Genomic DNA, 18,654 nt, shown 5'->3' with positions numbered 1-18,654 from the left:
CATATTCGAATACTCATAAACTTACAATATCACGATTTAGAATTCAAGTATGGGTTTAATCAATAGCTTATGAGCAACTAAAACAAGTTTTATCCATGTTTACAACAAAATCACATATTCACTACGAGCTGTTTTCCTGAGAAATGGTCACTAAATTATTTATAATCGGAGCTACAAGACTTCAAATCACTTGCCGTTTATTTTACCTGAATATAGACTCATATATCTTTCATCCATAAATTTTTCAGAATTTTAGGTTCAGCCAATCAATACCAGATTTTTCTTAAAGTTTCCCCTATTTTACTGCTTGACTACTCTGACTACTCTTCACTAAGAATTTAATTTCTCATTGTACAGAATTCAAAATATGTTTTTGTTTTTTTTTTGAAACTAGACTCATTAAGGAGTCTAAGCATAAAATTTTATCTTATAATCATTTTTGTACGATTTATAATGATTTTCCAAATACTGAACAGAGGATTTCGGAGCCATTCTGACTCTGTCTCACACAACTTTGAAAATCTTATTATCGGCAGCCCCTTTACTTACACGATTTCTTTTATACGAAACTAGACTCGTCAAGCTTTAATTACATAATTTATCCAGCTTTTAACTCAACTCCCACAATTTATGGTAATTTTTCCAAAACACGCTACTGCTGCTGTCCCTAGCAGATTTATACAATTTACTCTGTAAAGTTCTCATTCACATATTTAAAACATAATATCATATATGCCGTCATTTAGAAAAGTCATTGACCTTAACGTATATACATAATTCATATTCATCCCGTTTTAAAACTTAATACTTACAAAGGAATCAAACTCAAATACTTAAGAACTTACCTTAAATGTCGTCGGACAACTACGAATCGACTATTCCATTTGTTTCGCTTTTCCCTTTTCCGAGTTAAGTTCCTTTCGCTCTTGAGCTAGGTAAAATAAATTGGTTTGTTTAATTACTTAACTAATTTATTTAGATTCAAACATTAATAATTTTTCTTAATAAGAAACATACGACAACTCATTAACAACCATTCATTCACATCTTTATTCTTGATTACAATCGGCCATTATAACATATACAAATGCATATTAACCACTTTGACCGATTGTTCATTAACCACTAATTCATATACATAAATTTTACAACTCAACTCACCCTTCTCCACATTATTTACCTTAATTCACATTCGGAAATCATAGAACACATACTAACGATTTAACGTTACAATTCAAATTTTCACACACCAATAAACACATTCAGCAAAACTTCATTTCAATTTACTTTACTAAATTATTTCTTGGCACCTTTATCACATTTTCACAATCGGCAAAACCATGTTACCAATATAATACATCAAAATTTACTTATCCAAGACTACATTCAGCATATATATATATTCACATAAACACAATAGCCGATCGTTATTTATCATCTAATTCGACTTTCAATAACCTCAAATTATAAACAATATTCAATTCCCTAATTAAGATATCAATTGACAACTTCACAAACAAAGATTAACAAGCTTAGTGCTCATCTAATAATCATTTATAATTTAAAACTTCAAAAGTTCAAAATCTAACATTTTACTCACATGGCCGAATACATGCTTTGCCTCAACTAAGGAAATTTATACACTCACAACTCCATCAATTCATTAACATTACACTCATTCGGCCATTATACAAGCAAATTTAACATCTAAACAACACCTTCCAAAAGCTATCAAATTATCACAATTTAAGAAATTGCCGAATGCACATATGTTCAATAATTCATGAATTTAAACCATGGGTTAACTATACAATACACTTATCAATTTAATTTCATAAACAATTACATAAAAATCACATTAACATACCTTTGATTTATGAAATAACCATGGCCGAATGCCTTGGCTTCTTCTTCTCTTTTTTTATTTCACTAGTTACGGCAATGGGGAAAAGAAAGATGAACATACCTTGTTTCTATCACTCTTTCCTTCTTTTAATTATTCTTTCTTTCATAAAATAAAGCCATTAACTATTATCATGCTAAAATAAAATGCATATAATATCTATCAACCATCATTATGGCCGGCCACTAAATTAAAAGTGGTCCATTTGACATGCAAGTCCCTCATGTCAATAACTCATGCATTATTTGGCCACTTTAAATTTCACCTATCACATTTTCAAGTCTTATCACATGGGTCCTTTCTTATAAATTAACACCTAATTGATAAAATCAAGGCACGAAATATTCACACATACAAATTCCACATACAATAAGCACAGAATATAACATCTAATTATTTTTGTGACTCGGTTTTGGGGTTCCAAAACCACTTTCGACTAGGGTCAAATTAGGGGCGTCACAAGTTTGGTATATGTTTTGTGTTCAAAAATGTATGTTTTGATGCACTCTTGAATGACCAAATTAAATAGCCAATTTTGGTAAGTTGTGGTATGTGCCTATTTTGGAATTTGGTAATATTTTGGCATGAGATTGAATGAAATGAATTGAGGTTATGAAATTCATATTTAGTATGAATTTGATTTAAGATTTGATATGTTTTGGTTTTTATATTGAGCATGAAATTTTTTGATAATGATATGACATGAATGGTGTATGTTTTGATTGAAAATTGGTTGAGAATTGGAACAAAATATGCTTTGTTTTATGCTTGTAGGGATGACCCTTTTTGGGTGGCAATTTGGCTCTGTAAATAGCCTATTTTTATCACACGGGCCGAGACACAGGCATGTGTCTCAGCTGTGGGCGACACACAGTTATGTTACACGACCATTTGTCCCCTAGGGTACCCTACGATTTAAAGTCAGTATACCCTACAGTTTTGACACGGCCTAGACACACGGGTGTGTCTATTGGTTGCGTGTGGCACACAGGCTGGCAAATAGTCGTGTGATCGGCCGTGTGACCTAAGTCAGTAACCTCCCTAATTTTTACATGGCCTGGCACATGGGTGTGTCTTGTGGCCGTGTGGATAAGTCAGTAGGTATGCCCTATTTTGCCACGGCCTTGACACACAGAAGTGTCTAATACCATGTGAGGCACACGGCCTGCTCACACGGGTGTGTGACCTTTATAACTTTAAAAAAGTGTTTAAGTTTCAAAAAATTTTGTATGTGTTTGGTTTAGACCCGACCCCTTTCAAAAGCATGTTTAAGGTCTCGTTGACCTATGTAAGGGACTCTGTATTGATGAATGGCTATGATGCTATGATGATTTTGAAATGAATGTTAAATGTTTCGATATGTCTAGTAATGCTTTTTAACCCTAGTTCGACGACGGATACGGGTTAGGTGTGTTACGGATATAGTGTAAGGAATCTAACTAGTTTGGATTCATAAAATAGTTATAATTTCAACAATTGGTTTAAACTCATAAGTGGATGCTTGGGGGCTGGTTTAATGGTTAAGTGATTGAATTCGTACTGAATTTGGGTTTAGGTTCGTTTAAGGAATTATTAAGGAAAATTGGAAGTTTAGCTAGTGCGCTGCGTGTAACACCCTTAGTCCGTATCCTTTGTCGGATTAGGATTATGAGGCATTGCTGATCAACATTTCAATTCCAAACATTTATTTATACTCACTCAAGTCAAACTCACTTATAATTTAAAATAAAATCAATTCACATTTTAGGACATACATTCATATACATCTCATATATACAAGTTGCAACTAAACTCAACGTGTTGCTTACTGCATCAATGCATTTATATACACTATATTAACTATTGCCAACATGGTCAAACATACTTCTAATACCAGTTATGTGATTATTCATATAGCCACCAAATCACAATCACATTTTTAGAACTTAATAAGCCATAATACATATCTTAAACCACTACATATGCGACTGAGGTAATAATCAATTTGAACTTGCATGCTTTACCATTTAATACAAAATGAAACAACCTCACCTTAATAATAATGCATTTCCATATAATTCTTTTAGTATTAATCAGTAAAGACTATTCATACCTACTATAGTCATTAAAATATATATATTTGGTCTTAGTAAATTTAACCATTTCATGCACACACCACTAAAAGTACACTTATTATATATGCCTAAAGTTATGTATTTGATCGCGTGATTCGTAACAAGTAATAAATATTTATAATGAAGATCAAACCTAGACTAACTATTATCACGATAAAAAGGCAAGCGCACCTATCGAACAATAGTATAGTAATGGCAAGAAAAGGATATCGTACCCAAGGGAACCAAAAGTACTAGTAATAACTATCTTTTTATTATTTAACCTAGAAATAAAGATGGGTTGTTTATTAAACTGATTAACTAAACTAATTAACTAATTAAACTAAAGCAAAGAGAAAATTTGGAAAAAAGACTTGAAGAAAAGTAATTGATAAAGACGACACCCAAGGAGGAATCCACCTAGATTTTACTTGTTATCTGACTCTGAACCAGACGATTCATTCACTTGACTTGACGTGAGACTCCCTAACCTATATTATTATCTCTTTCGAGACTAATAACGTCTAACCCTCAGTTGATTTAATTGAAATCTCTTTCTTAATTAAAACCCCTAGGGAAGCAGTAAATCGATCTATGGACTCCCATATTAGGTTTCACCCTAATCTGGCAAAATCTTGTAACCCTATTTCTAGGCATTTGATCAACTCCGCTTAATTATGCCCTATCTACTCTTAGACAGGGACTTTTGCTCCTCTGCATAAGCACATCAAATCATGAATCAATACCCAAAATATTAACTCAAGCATTAAGAACACATAATTAAGAACAAATCAAGTATTTATCATACAGTTCAGATAATAAAAACAAGATCCATCATAGGTTTCACCCCCTAGGTATCTAAAGGGTTTAGCTCATAATAAAATAAGAGTACATCTCAAAAGTATGAAAATAACAAAACATAAAGAAAACTCTAAAACCCCTGAAGGAATTCTAAGAGAGATCTTCAGTCTTGGATTAGCTCCGGCTTTTGGGATGGATCGTCTGGCTTCCTTCAAGTAATTCCCAGCGTGTGGTTTTGTAATCCAGAAAAGTTCTAGAGGGAGCCCTCTTCTAAGTTATACTTAGGGTGTTTATATAGGCTTTGGATTGGCTTTCTTCCTCCCTAAGTATCATTTTCCCTGTAAAATACAACTCCTTGAAAAAGGGACATGCCCGTGTGCCACGGCCTTGTGACGTGATTGCCAGGTCGTGTTCGATCCGTTAAATTGCACACGGCTCTGTGGGTCAATGGCCAGGACGTGTGAATCGTGAAAGCCTTATTTGACACCCTCGAAAGACACGGGCGTGTGAGCTACCCGTGTGGCAAGGCTTAGGCCGTGTCATCTTCTCCATTTGGTCCATTTTGTCCCTTTTTGGCTTGTTTTTGGCTCCTTTTGACTCTTGATGCTCTCCTGAGTGCAAAACATGAAATAATCGGATTAAGAAAACCAAAATCCACAAATCTAGTAATAAACATCCATAAATATGCTAGGTATTTGGGGTAAAAATATGTATAATTTAGCGTTTATCAAATACCCCCACACTTAAGCATTTGCTTGTCCTCAAGCAAAACTCTCATTTACTGCTAGAATTCATTCCTTTCAATCACATAATCATTACTAATAATGTTACAAATTATTCCACGAAAAACCATACTGTGAGAATTCAACTATAAGGGCATTAAAAGACTCAAACAATCTAATTCGAATATTTTGATAATAAAATCATAGGTAATCTCCTTCCTCTAAGTAATTAACTTTAGTTCTAAATATACAAGAGATGACATCCTCACTAAAGATTCACTTAAGTCACTCAAAGTGTTTAAGGTTCAAGATTAAGCACTCGATTGTCTAACATGAGAAGTTATTACCATAGGCTTGCATGAAAATCAAATATCCACCACTTGTAAATGATATGATACACAAATCAAAAGGTCTTTGCATGGTTGTAACGGGGTTTAGGTTACGGGTATAGATACAAGCTAAAAGAAAAAGGTTACAATATATTACCCCACTATCAAAAACTTAATTATTGAATCACAGACAAATATCTAGAACTATATTACATGAGCTCTCTTTTTTTTTCTTTTTTTTTAAGAACAAATCAAGTTAATACAATATAGAAATCATACTTCATGATTTAGTAACAAAAAATGGTAAACATAGTGAGGTAAAAATATTAAATTTAATCTCGATAAAAAAGTAAATTAAGTAAGAGGATTTCAACAATAATGGGTTAATGGGTTAATGATGAGGGTTACTCAATAAAAAGGGTTAGTAGGCTCAAGGGGGTTCACTAAGGGTTTGATTATGTGGGAAGGCTTTTTATGGAGTAAGTGGGTTAAATCCTAAGTGCCTTTATCACCTCAGTATATCAAATTATACGTGTGATCTCGACATGTATAATCGAAGTAAGTTCTAGAATAACAGCTCAATGTTGACACACTCAAACCACAAAAGAAGTGAGCAAGAAAGAAAGCTATATGCTCAAAAGGCTCAAAAATCTCACCAAAAATTTGGGTTTTTGATGTCATTCCTGTATACTTAAGATTTCAAGATAATACCTCAATTTAGGAAAATAAAAAAATTTAGTTCTCAAAATATCAACTTATCATGCTCGATTCTCTAATGTCCTATAATCAAATAATCATGCATAATTCCCATGGTTTAATTCATGACATATCAACAATAATTATAGATCAATCAAAATTCATTCGATAAATATTATAACAAATCATTTAAGTACAAGAACAAATTCAGGGATTTGAGAATAATGCAAAAAATTAGGCATCATGTTCATGTTCACCCCCCACACTTAAGATGTACATTTTCTTTAATGTACAAAGATAGACTATTCAAAATAAAGAAAATCATAAGAGGGAAGGAGGTTAAACTCCCTGTTATATGGATGCGGCGCTTGATTCTGAGGCTGGATTGTTTGGGGAGGGTGGTAGTTGCCACTGTTCTTGGCTAGATGAAGAAATTAGGTCGTTGAGCATGGCACTCATGAGGTATTGTTCCCCATTTGTTTCCTCATTCCGTAAAATATTCCTAGCAGCTTTGCTAGGAAGTCTGTAGAATCATGAAGAGCTTATTAAGAGTGGGTGTGGAAGAGAGCGTAGTGGGATTACTTGTTAGAAATACCAGAAAAATGAAAAAGGTAAAATTTTACTAATATAGATATGTCTTTCAAAAGAAAATAATAAAATTGAAATGAAAATAAAAATAAAAATAAAAATAAAAAGATAAGAGGATTCAATGAACCTCGTCAGTGGGGCCCTCAGGTGGTGATGCTGGAGTGGCGATGTGAAAGTGCTGGCACAGCTACTGCATCATGGCCTGCATGTCATCCATCTGTCTATTACATCGCCAATCTCACTCGTGAATCATCTCGAACAATGTAGTGCAATACTGCTCGAAGTGAGTGAGTCGGTCGGAAAGGTGTGCCAATGAAGCAGCCACATGAACTGGTCGCTCCCTTGGTGTCATGGTAGAAGGCTTCTCGTGCTGTGGGGGGAAATCATCAAGAATGTCCTCAAGATCCTCCTTGTCAATGGCATGAGTGAGATAGTACTGAGGAGGATCGATCCCACGTTGGCACTCGATCATTCTCATGTGTAACATAGTCGTGATGCTTTGTGGGGACATCTGACCTATCAGTGTAAACGCTGATGACTGGGCCACGGTGTTGAGGAGGCCGAAGTGTCTGGTGAGACGCGTCACGTAAGGGCCGATAGAGATTACTCCCTTCCGATGCCACTCGGTCTAATGGTGAATGGCGAAGACGATAAAGTATGCCAAGGCAGTCACGTGTGCATTCGCCATGCACCATAAATAGTAGGCGTCGTAGGTGTTGACGATGCTGATGCTCTCTCTCCTTCCGGTCAAGGTGTGTGCCAATATGGCATGGAGATAACCTAGGGAAGGGACAAGAGCTGAGGCCTTCGAGTGGCTGGGGTCGTAGGTTGAAGAGAGTGGTGCCAAAGCCTTCCAGCACAAGAAGGGAGAAATGTGGATATTGCGTGGTAGTGCATTCATGTCCTCCTCCTTCATAAACTCATCGGTGTAAAGTCCTAGAGTGACTCCAAACTCTGGAACACTCATTGCGTGAACTAGTCGCCTAATCAAAATTGAATGGTGCTGGGGTCGTTATTGTTTGTCATCATTACCTGTAGATGAAAAGTAGAGCATAATTCTAAAGTTAGCTCTAAATAAGTGGGGTTCGATAATAGCGAAGAACCGTTCCCATGGGTCTGTGGATAGGAGGGTGCGGATGGCATCAGCTAGTTGGTCTTGCTCCACAGCAGCCTAATCGATGCAACGACCTATAGTGAGGGGTCGCGCGCGTAGTATCTAAAATAGCTCCTCCTGCGAAGCTTGCGAAAACTCAATGAATGGGTGTCGAACTTTGGCTATAGCTCGTACTAAGGAAGAACCCGGTCCCCTACATCTTTTTAAAGATGGGACTGCGACCTTCTTGCCTCTCGATGATGACATAATGTACCTGAAAATGTATGAGCATTGATATAATCTTATGACAGTAGTTCCAAGATGCGTTAACATTTAATGATATCAAGCGAGAGGTGAAAAATTTATATGACTATTCAGAAACATTTACTGGAATCAAAGATGCATCAGTAGTTAAGCAAGAATCCTAAAACTAGTATATGCTATTTAATAGCTTTAACAGTTCAAATGTAGAAAATACTAAAGTAAATTCCTAAATTATTCAGAACAAATTGGTAACAGTAACAATATCTATGTAAGGCATAATGAATACCAATGTAGCAACACAAATTGGAAAAACAAGGTTGAGAAAGTGAACCAAAAGCTACTGTAGGGTGGCGCAGGGGCGTGTGGCATGGGGGTATAGCCGTGTGGAGGAAAAATGGAGGGAAAGTGAGTATTAATGCATGGGGACTAGAGTTTAGGGTGGTATGGGGGTTGAGGAAGTGAGAATCTGGGGAATGGTGGTCGGAATAGGGATTAGGGAGTGGAGAAGGGGATATTTCGGCTAGGGTTTTGAAAGGAAGAAGAAAATGAACAGTGATTTTCTTATATAAGGGAAGTGCACACGGCCTAGGGCCATGCCCGTGTACTCTGAAGGTGAGCTCGTGTTTTTCAAATTTTGTAATTTAGGTCGTGCCTGGCTACTATCCAACGCCCGTGTGTCTGGGGCGTGTGTGGCACACGGCCATGTCGCAAGGTCGTGCCTAGCTTTGTTAGCTTCTTCCACGCCTGTGTGTTAGGGTACCACGCCCGTGTATTGTTGTCCACGGCTTAACAGTACGGGCATGTCTCACTCCCATGTCAAAGAAACAGAATCAAGCCTTGCCCCTGGCACGCTTGTGTTTTTCTATTCCCACGCCCGTGTTCACCTATCAAGTTCACCCACGGCCATGTCACACAGCCATGGGGATTTATCGCATCCTATGTTTTGGGGAAATCATGTCCTGCTTCCACACAGTCGTATCGCATGGCTGTTTCTCTTCCCCTGTTTGGTCACGGCTTTAGGCACGCCCGTGTGCCTGGCTATGTGTGCTGAAAAACTTTGCAATTCAAAGATAAAGTTAATGATTCAAAGTGCTAGAAATTAAAAATAAAGAAATCAAAATATGTTAGTGCTCGGTTGCCTCCCGAGAAGCGCTTATTTATAGTCTAAGCTCGACTTACCTCTCTAGTGAATGGTCAGGGTGGTTTGAGGAGTTTATACTTCTCATTCCTGCTATCAGTCTCATTAAAATAAGGTTTTAAACGAGTGTTGTTTACCTTAAAAGTGCCGAACCTGAGATGACTCACCTCCACCGTACCGAATGGAAAAATACTGAGTACCGTAAGAGTGATTTCCTCATTCGGTGTGGTAGTGACAATGTGAGGATATGCGGCATCTAAGAAGACTTTATAGCCAACCTTAAGTTGATTTGGAGAGGTGTCGGCCTTGTTTTGACGTAATTTCGGTTTATCATGTGTTCTTGGTTTGTGTACTCGTCATTCGTCTATCTCCTCTATCCGTAGCCTTCGTTCTTCATGAATGTGCCCTCTATCATTTCTGGAACATGGCTAGTGAACTTATTTGAAGCTCAATTTTTGCAACATCATATTGTCAGTTTTAGTAGATTGGTGTGGACTATTACCTTCAATGTTTGATGTGATGCCAGAATTACGAGCTTGAAGGGTGATCGTTTTGTCTCCCACACGAAGTGTTAGCTCACCTGTGCCAACATCAATAATTGTTTTAGCAGTTGCTAAAAAGGGCCTCCCTAAAATCAAACGGGTTTATTATCCTCTTCTATGTCTAGAACAATGAAATCAACGGGAAATATGAACTTATCTACTTTCACTAGTACATATTGAATAATACCCCCAGGAAATCTTATAGTTTTATCTGCCAATTGAATGCTCATCCTAGTTTGTTTAGGTTTCCCAAGACCTAGTTGCTTATACATTTTGTAAGGCATGACGTTAATACTAGCCCCTAAATCAGCTAATGCATTACTTATATCTAAACTACCGATTAAGCAAGGGATTGTAAAACTCCCTGGATCTTTCAATTTGTGGGGTAGCTTATTCTGTAGAATAGCTGCGAAGACTGCGTTTAGCTCCACATGCGACGCTTCGTCCAACCTCCACTTATTTACTAAAAGCTCTTTTAAAAATTTCATTGCATTTGGCATCTGCAACAAAGCTTCAATAAATGGTAAGTTAATATGTAATTTTTTCAAAAGTTTGAGGAATTTACTGAATTGTTCATCTGAACGGTCTTTCCTTGTCGCGTTAGGGGATGGGATACGAGGTCTATATTCTTCATTCACCGTTTTGTTATGACTTATCTCACTTTTACCTTTGCTCACCACAGTTTCTTGCATCAATTCTGGCTCAGGTGCAATGAATCCTTCCTTATCTTGAGTACTAATTGCGCAGAGGTGTTCCCTTGGATTAGGTTCAGTATTACTTGGTAATCTACCTTGTGATCGTTCGAAGATTAGTTTGGATTGCTGGCCTATCTGAGTCTCAAGTCCTTGGATCGATGCTTGTTGATTTTTAAGTGCTGTCTCGGTATTTTTGAAATGGGTTTCTGACATTGATATGAATTTTGAGAGCATCTCCTCAAGGTTTGGTTTCTTCTCTTGTTGATAAGGTGGCTGTTGAAAAACATGAGGATTTTGTGGCTGTTGAAAAACATGAGGATTTTGTGGCTTTTGATTCCCTTGACCACCCCAGGAGAAATTTGGATAGTTCCTCCAACCTGCATTATAAGTATTACTGTATGGGTTATTTTTAGATCTAAAGTTATTGTTACCCATATAGTTGACTTGTTCCTCTTCGGTTGTAGGATTGAAGGATTGATATTCTGTACGCTCACCTCCTCCACTTGAGTCACACCTTATTACTGGATGTGCCTACGCAAAGCCAAGTAAACCATCAATCTTTTTATTGAGAAGTTCTACCTGATTTGACAGGATAGAAACTGAGTCGACGTTATAAACGCCGGCTATTTTCATTGGCTTTGTCCTCATAACTTGCCACTGATAGTTATTCAGTGACATCTCCTCTATACACTCATACGCATCTTCTGGTGTTTTATTGTTGATGGTTTCGCCAGCAGCTACGTCAACCATTTGCCGAGTCGAGGGATTCAGACCATTGTAGAATGTTTGTACTTGAAGCCAAAGCGGTAACCCATGGTGAGGGCACCTTCTCAATAAGTCATTGTATCTCTCCCATGCATCGTAAAGTGTTTCTTAATCCATCTACACAAAAGAAGAGATATCATTATATAATTTAGCCGTTTTAACCGGCAGAAAGTATTTTAGTAAAAATTTTTAGGTCATTTGTTCCCAAGTAGTAATTGACCCTCATGGTAACGAGTTCAACCACTGTTTAGCTTTGTTCCTTAATAGCAAAGGAAATAACCGAAGACGAATAGCATCATCAGAAACGCCATTGATTTTAAACGTATCATAAAATTCTAGAAAGTTTGCTAAGTGAGCGTTGGGATCTTCATCCTGCAAACCATCAAACTGAACAAACTGTTGTATCATTTGAATTGTGTTAGGTTTCAGTTCAAAAGTATTTGCAGCTACATCTGGTCTAACTATGCTAGATTCAATTCCTATTAAAGAAGGTTTAGCATAATCATACATAGTGCGTGGAGGAGGATTTTGATTAGCCGCAATTGTAGGAGGTAGCTGATTGCCTTGGTTTTCAGACATCTTGTCGGTTGGAGGTTGAGTATTGTCTTCTTGCTCGTTCTCTGTGTATCTTAAGCTACGCCTTATTTCTCTTTGGTTTCTACGAACTGTGCGACTAATTTCTTCTTCAAAAAGTAATGGTCCCGACGGGTTTCTTCTAGTCATAAACTATAAAAACCTACCAAGAGAAAGAAAAGTGAATTAATAAATAATAATAATAAAAAAATTAAATTAAATTGCAAGAAAAATAAATGGCTAAAGCAATAAAAATTGAGAGTTCCTAATATCTTAGTTCCCCGGCAACGGCACCAAAAACTTGATCGCGTGATTCGTAACAAGTAATAAATATTTATAATGAAGATCAAACTTAGACTAACTATTATCAAGACGAAAAGGCAAGCGCACCTATCGAACAATAGTATAGTAATGGCAAGACCGGGATATCGTACCCAAGGGAACCAAAAGTACTAGTAATAACTATCTTTTTATTATTTAACCTATAAATAAAGATGGTTTGTTTATTAAACTGATTAACTAAACTAATTAACTAATTAAACTAAAGCAAAGAGAAAATTTGGAAAAAAGACTTGAAGAAAAGTAATTGATAAAGACGACACCCAAGGAGGAATCCACCTAGATTTCACTTGTTATCTGACTCTGAACCAGACGATTTATTCACTCGACTTGATCCGTGAGACTCCCTAACCTATATTATTATCTCTTTCGAGACTAATAACGTCTAACCCTCAGTTGATTTAATTGAAATCTCTTTCTTAATTAAAACCCCTAGGGAAGCATTAAATTGATCTATGGACTCCCATATTAGGTTTCACCCTAATCTGGCAAAATCTCGTAGCCCTATTTCTAGGCGTTCGATCAACTCCGCTTAATTATGCCCTATCTACTCTTAGACAGGGACTTTTGCTCCTCTGCATAAGCACATCAAATCATGAATCAATACCCAAAATATTAACTCAAGCATTAAGAACACATAATTAAGAACAAATCAAGTATTTATCATACAGTTCAGATAATAAAAACAAGATCCATCATAGGTTTCACCCCCTAGGTATCTAAGGGGTTTAGCTCATAATAAAATAAGAGTACATCTCAAAAGTATGAAAATAACAAAACATAAAGAAAACTCTAAAACCCCTGAAGGAATTCTAAGAGAGATCTTAAGTCTTGGAGTAGCTCCGGCTTTTGGGATGGATCGTCTGGCTTCCTTCAAGTAATTCCTAGCGTGTGGTTTTGTACTCTAGAAAAGTTCTAGAGGGAGCCCTCTTCTAAGTTATACTTAGGGTGTTTATAAAGGCTTTGGATTGGCTTTCTTCCTCCATAAGTATCATTTTCCGTGTAAAATACAACTCCTTGAAAAAGGGACATGCCCATGTGACGTGATTGCCAGGCCGTGTTCGATCTGTTAAATTGCACACGGTCATATGAGTCAATGGCCAAGCCGTGTGACTCGTGAAAGCCTTGGTTGACACCATCGAAAGACACGAGCGTGTGAGCTACCTGTGTGGCAAGGCTTAGGCCGTGTCATCTTCTCCATTTGGTCCGTTTTGTCCCTATTTGGCTCGTTTTTGGCTTCTTTTGACTCTTGGTGCTCTCCTGAGTACAAAACATGAAATAACCGAATTAAGAGCACCAAAATCCATAAATCTTGTAATAAACATCCATAAATATGCTAGGTATTTGGGGTAAAAATATATATTATTTGGCGTTTATCAGTATTCAATAACAAAGTAGTAATCAATATTTGGACATCTTAACTATTGTTCACTTAATGTCATTCATGATTTAACATTAAAAGCAAATTCTTAGTAACTATGTATAATCATTTAATCATATTATATAATTTAATAAGTAATCACATATAAATATTTAATACATTGCACCATGACCGAATATGCTAATGGTGTACATGTACATAATACGCAACAAACCCTGAAATAACAATCACATTTAGCATAGAATACATAATAAAACAATCGACCAAACATTCATGAAACACATGCAATACTTACCACAAGCATCAAACTTAACAATGTTATAATTCACTAGTAACCACTGAATCTACCTCATGCAATTATATGTATTTTCAATACATTATACCATAATCGAACCTGTTAATGATGTACATATATAATATATGGAACTTACCTAAAATGTATATCACACTTAATAAAATATGTTTACCACACATTTAACCGAATTCTATTCATGAAGCATACACTATGTATATCAACACCCAAACTCAATGGACATTTGACCAAACCATATGAAATCGAATTCAAACATATCAAATAAACCATTTCCAAGCATGTGGTACCTAACACAAACAATATACGTATATGGCACATAACTATAGGACTAAAGCGAACCTAAACCGAACATAACGTGACCAAAATTTAAAGGTAAAAGCATAGCCATTTTCACATGGCTTATATATATATATACACCACATTACTCTTATCCAAAACTAAGCTAGCTTATACATGCCATAGATCCAAGTTGAAACTTATATTGTACCAAATACGGTCGATAGTGTGATAAACTTTGACGACGATCCCCGAGCTTATATCTTGACTCCAAAATCCATAAACAAAGGCAAATATAGATACCATAAGCTATTTAAACTTAGTAAGTCATAAGCAAACAAACAAACCGATAATATAATTAACTTATTTTAACCAACCAAATTACAATATCAATATCAAGCTTATTCTCAACTTTCAAATTCAATAATAATATACCTGAACACATATGTGTATTACCTTAGCTGAATGTTCACAAGATTAATTTATCAAGTCAATGTTCAATTTTCAAAAGCCAAATTATCAATATAAACTTAATATACATACCTTTGTACAAATAAGCTTTTAAATCAAGACAAAATTTATATACACACATTAATTAAGTAACCAAATATGCAAGAACATTATATATATATGCGAAAATAAATTCACACCAACAAGAATCATATTTCTTACCCATAAGGCCGATGATCCATTTGGAATCAGATAGGACACTCGGATAATCACATAAATCGTACAATGCCAACATCCCAGACGTGGTCTTACATGTAACCACATATCGATGCCACTGTCCCAGACAAGGTCTTACTCGCAAACACATCTCGAAATCACATATCGATGTCATGGTCTTACTCACACACATATATCAGAATCCTATGTCATGACATATGTATCCTAACTATTCCTAAGGTTCATACGGGGCTTTCGGACTTCGTAACTCGATCGAAACAAATTCGAAAACATGGCAACCAAGCTTAGTCACATTCGACTATGACATGTATAAAATCATGTTTTTCATTTCAGCATATATATATTACATTTAATTGAAGTTAACTACATCTATTTTCTTATAAACTTACCTCGGACAATAAAAAACCGGAACGGATCAATTAGTCGACAACTTTCGTTTTTCCCCGATCCAAATCCGATTTCTTTGGTTCTTGATCTAAACATATTCAAATTAAGCTCATTCAAACATATTTTCATTCAATTTAGTCCAAAAACACATAAATGGGCAAATTACCATTTTACCCCTAACATTTACAATTTTTACAATTTAGTCCCTATTGCACAAAACACAAAATATTCAAAATTTCAAGATACCCATGTTTGACCAAATACTCCTAGTGTTCATACAAGAACATATATTTCATTTATTTCACATTTTAGTCCCTCAAATTATTATTTTTTCAATTTAGTCCTAATTACTCAAAATCATCAAAAACTCCAATACAAAATATGTTAATCTAAAACATATCTTTCATATTTCATCATCAAAAAATAAAAATAACAAGCTATCAACAATGGCACAACTCAAAGTATTTATCAAAATCAAAAATTAAAGCTTGGGTCTTGAAGTTTACTATGCAACGATCTCAAAAACGTAGAAATTATCAAAAATCGAGCTAAACTCATACCTTGATTGAGCTTCAAAATTGGCCGAACCCTAGATCTTATTCTTTATTTTACTTTTCTTTATTTTCGGTTAAAGAGAAAATGTATGAAAGCTTATTTTAGTCATGGTATATTATAACATATATATTACATATTATTTAATTTACCTAACTAACCTTATTATATAATATAATTTCTTTATATTGGTTGTCTACAACCGCCCAACATTTATTATGTGGGTCTTATTGCAACTTAAATTCCTCCCTTTAAAAAGACATCAACAATTTGTCCCTTTTTCAATTAACCATCAAATTTTCATTTTATGCGATTAAGTCCTTTTATTTAATCGGACACTCAAACGATAAAATTAAATCACGAAAATTTCACAGATATAAATTCACACAAAATAAACACAAAAAATAATTTGAAAATATTTTTGTTAATCAAATTTATGGTCCAGAAACCACCATTCCATTAGGGTCAAAATTGGGCTGTTACACTGTAGGGAAGCGAAAAATAAGGTGTGGGTCCTAAGCTCATAAAATTGTTTGAAAATGTTAAATATCATGTTATATTTGATCAATTAGCTTGCTGATTGGATTGGCTTAATAGTCAAATTATTGATTTTATAAGTGGTCAAACTAGGTATGTTTTGAGCCTTAAAAGACTAACATGTTGGCAAAATTGCTAGTCTGATAGTATGAATGTTTGATTAAGTTTGTAATTGCATATTTGAGTTAAGAGATATGAGAATGTTTGACTGAATGATACAATGTGTTGAGATATTAACCCTATGTACGATTTAAATGCATGAGATATTTTTTATATTGTGTGCTGAAAAGGGTGCTATTTATGCACAATGAAAATCCGTAAAGTATGTGAAATTGAACGATATTCATTAATACCAGGACAATGGTAATTTGAAAGATTGGAACACTATTTCCATTTACTGAAAGTATGTGATTATTGAGGACATGCTCATCATGTCAAATGAATGTGAAAAGTATTGAGATATGATTATGTATAAGATTGTGTGACATATTGCATATGCATGGGATTGGGATTTTTTGGTTGATGGAGGAGTTCCATGGAGTATCGGCGGCATATTAAGTCTGTATTATTTGTAGTCAGTGCACTGCACCTGAAGTATCAAGGGGATTGGCAATTTTATCGTATATTATATGTTATTAGCAATTGTATCACACTATTTGATATCTGGCAGATTTTTTGCATTATTGATTATTCGTTAGTTTTACCACATCAAGCTATGCCCATAATGTTTTGAAGTTTGGCAGATGGGTTCTGGGGAACTCGTAGTGTGTAGCGGAGGGTATGGGTAGGAACCTTTTTTCATTGCATCATGTGCACGACATATTCGAGTGTTATTGATTTATGCTATGCATTATACTTTGTTGTATTGAATGGTATCGAAATTAATGATCGTTAATCAAATGAATGATGACCTATTCTCATACACGGTTTGACATCAATTTGATAATGGCTATGTAATGACATGAAAATCATATGATGGTTCTGTTTTCTTCTGTTAATGCTAATATATTTCACTATATTTGATGTTTTTGCCCGATTAAATAATTACTTGACTCACACTTAGCTTTTCATAAGCTTACCCCCCAAAAGTGTTTAACTTTTTAGGTAAACCTCGAAATTAGGACCGGACTCGGCATTCAGAGAATCACCTTGGACCACAGAATATTCTTAATAAGTATTATTAAGTCTTTATTAGTTTTAGCTTGCAATTTTTAATTATCTTTGATCTGTGGCTTGGTAACTTATCTTTTGGGAATGCATAATATCGGGCTTAAGTAAAATTTGATATTGTTCCTTAGTTTCCACTACATTGGAAATGAACTATTTTTGAAAAACAAATCAATACGACAACTAATTTTCCAAAATGACTTGAAAAATGGTTTTTCCGCTGCATTAGTTTAACTTCGAGTTTTTTTAAAAGAATAGCGACAAGCAACCGATTTTTTCTAAAAAAACACTGTCAACAATAAAATGAATCCTAAGCGTACAAGACCTAATGAATGAAAGCTTTTAAGCTAACTCAAAGTACAACTACAGTTTTCTCTAAAATGCGTTTATTTAAAGTCTTCAAAAGTAATGTAAGTTAGCTTAGTCATTTCGGTGGCTAATGTAGCCTTTTCAATCTAGCCATAATGTCTAGGCTGGGTTTGGGAGGCTACAAGAGACATGGTCATGTGTCTCCTTTCACACGATCTAAGCTCTGTCACACAGTTGAGCCACACGGCCATGTCCCTGAACCACACGATCCCTACCTTGTCACATAGCCTGGCCACACGGTCGTGTAACCCTTGTTTTCATTATTTACCTATATTTTATAGAAGTTTTGTTTTAATTCAAAATTATTTCAGGTTTGTTTTACATGTTTTGTAAGTTCAATTTAGGTCCCGATATGATTGGATAACATGGAAATGATTGTAAATTGTTATGAATTGATATTTTTGGTTTTGTTTGAGTGGTTGGTTACCTTGTTTTGCATTTTTC

General features: G+C 35.3%; 1 non-coding gene across 1 annotated transcript; it reads left to right on the top strand.

The window, feature by feature from the left end:
• The first annotated feature begins 11,672 nt into the window (after nt 1–11,672).
• On the top strand, nt 11,673–11,778 carry LOC121231060 (small nucleolar RNA R71). Its single transcript, XR_005929129.1, has one exon. It is a non-coding gene; the product is annotated as a small nucleolar RNA R71 (small nucleolar RNA).
• Nucleotides 11,779–18,654: the final 6,876 nt, after the last annotated feature.

This window comes from Gossypium hirsutum, chromosome A06 (genome assembly GCF_007990345.1).
Source record: "Gossypium hirsutum isolate 1008001.06 chromosome A06, Gossypium_hirsutum_v2.1, whole genome shotgun sequence".
NCBI lineage: Eukaryota > Viridiplantae > Streptophyta > Magnoliopsida > Malvales > Malvaceae > Gossypium > Gossypium hirsutum.
This window is presented reverse-complemented; position numbering and strand designations above follow the sequence as displayed.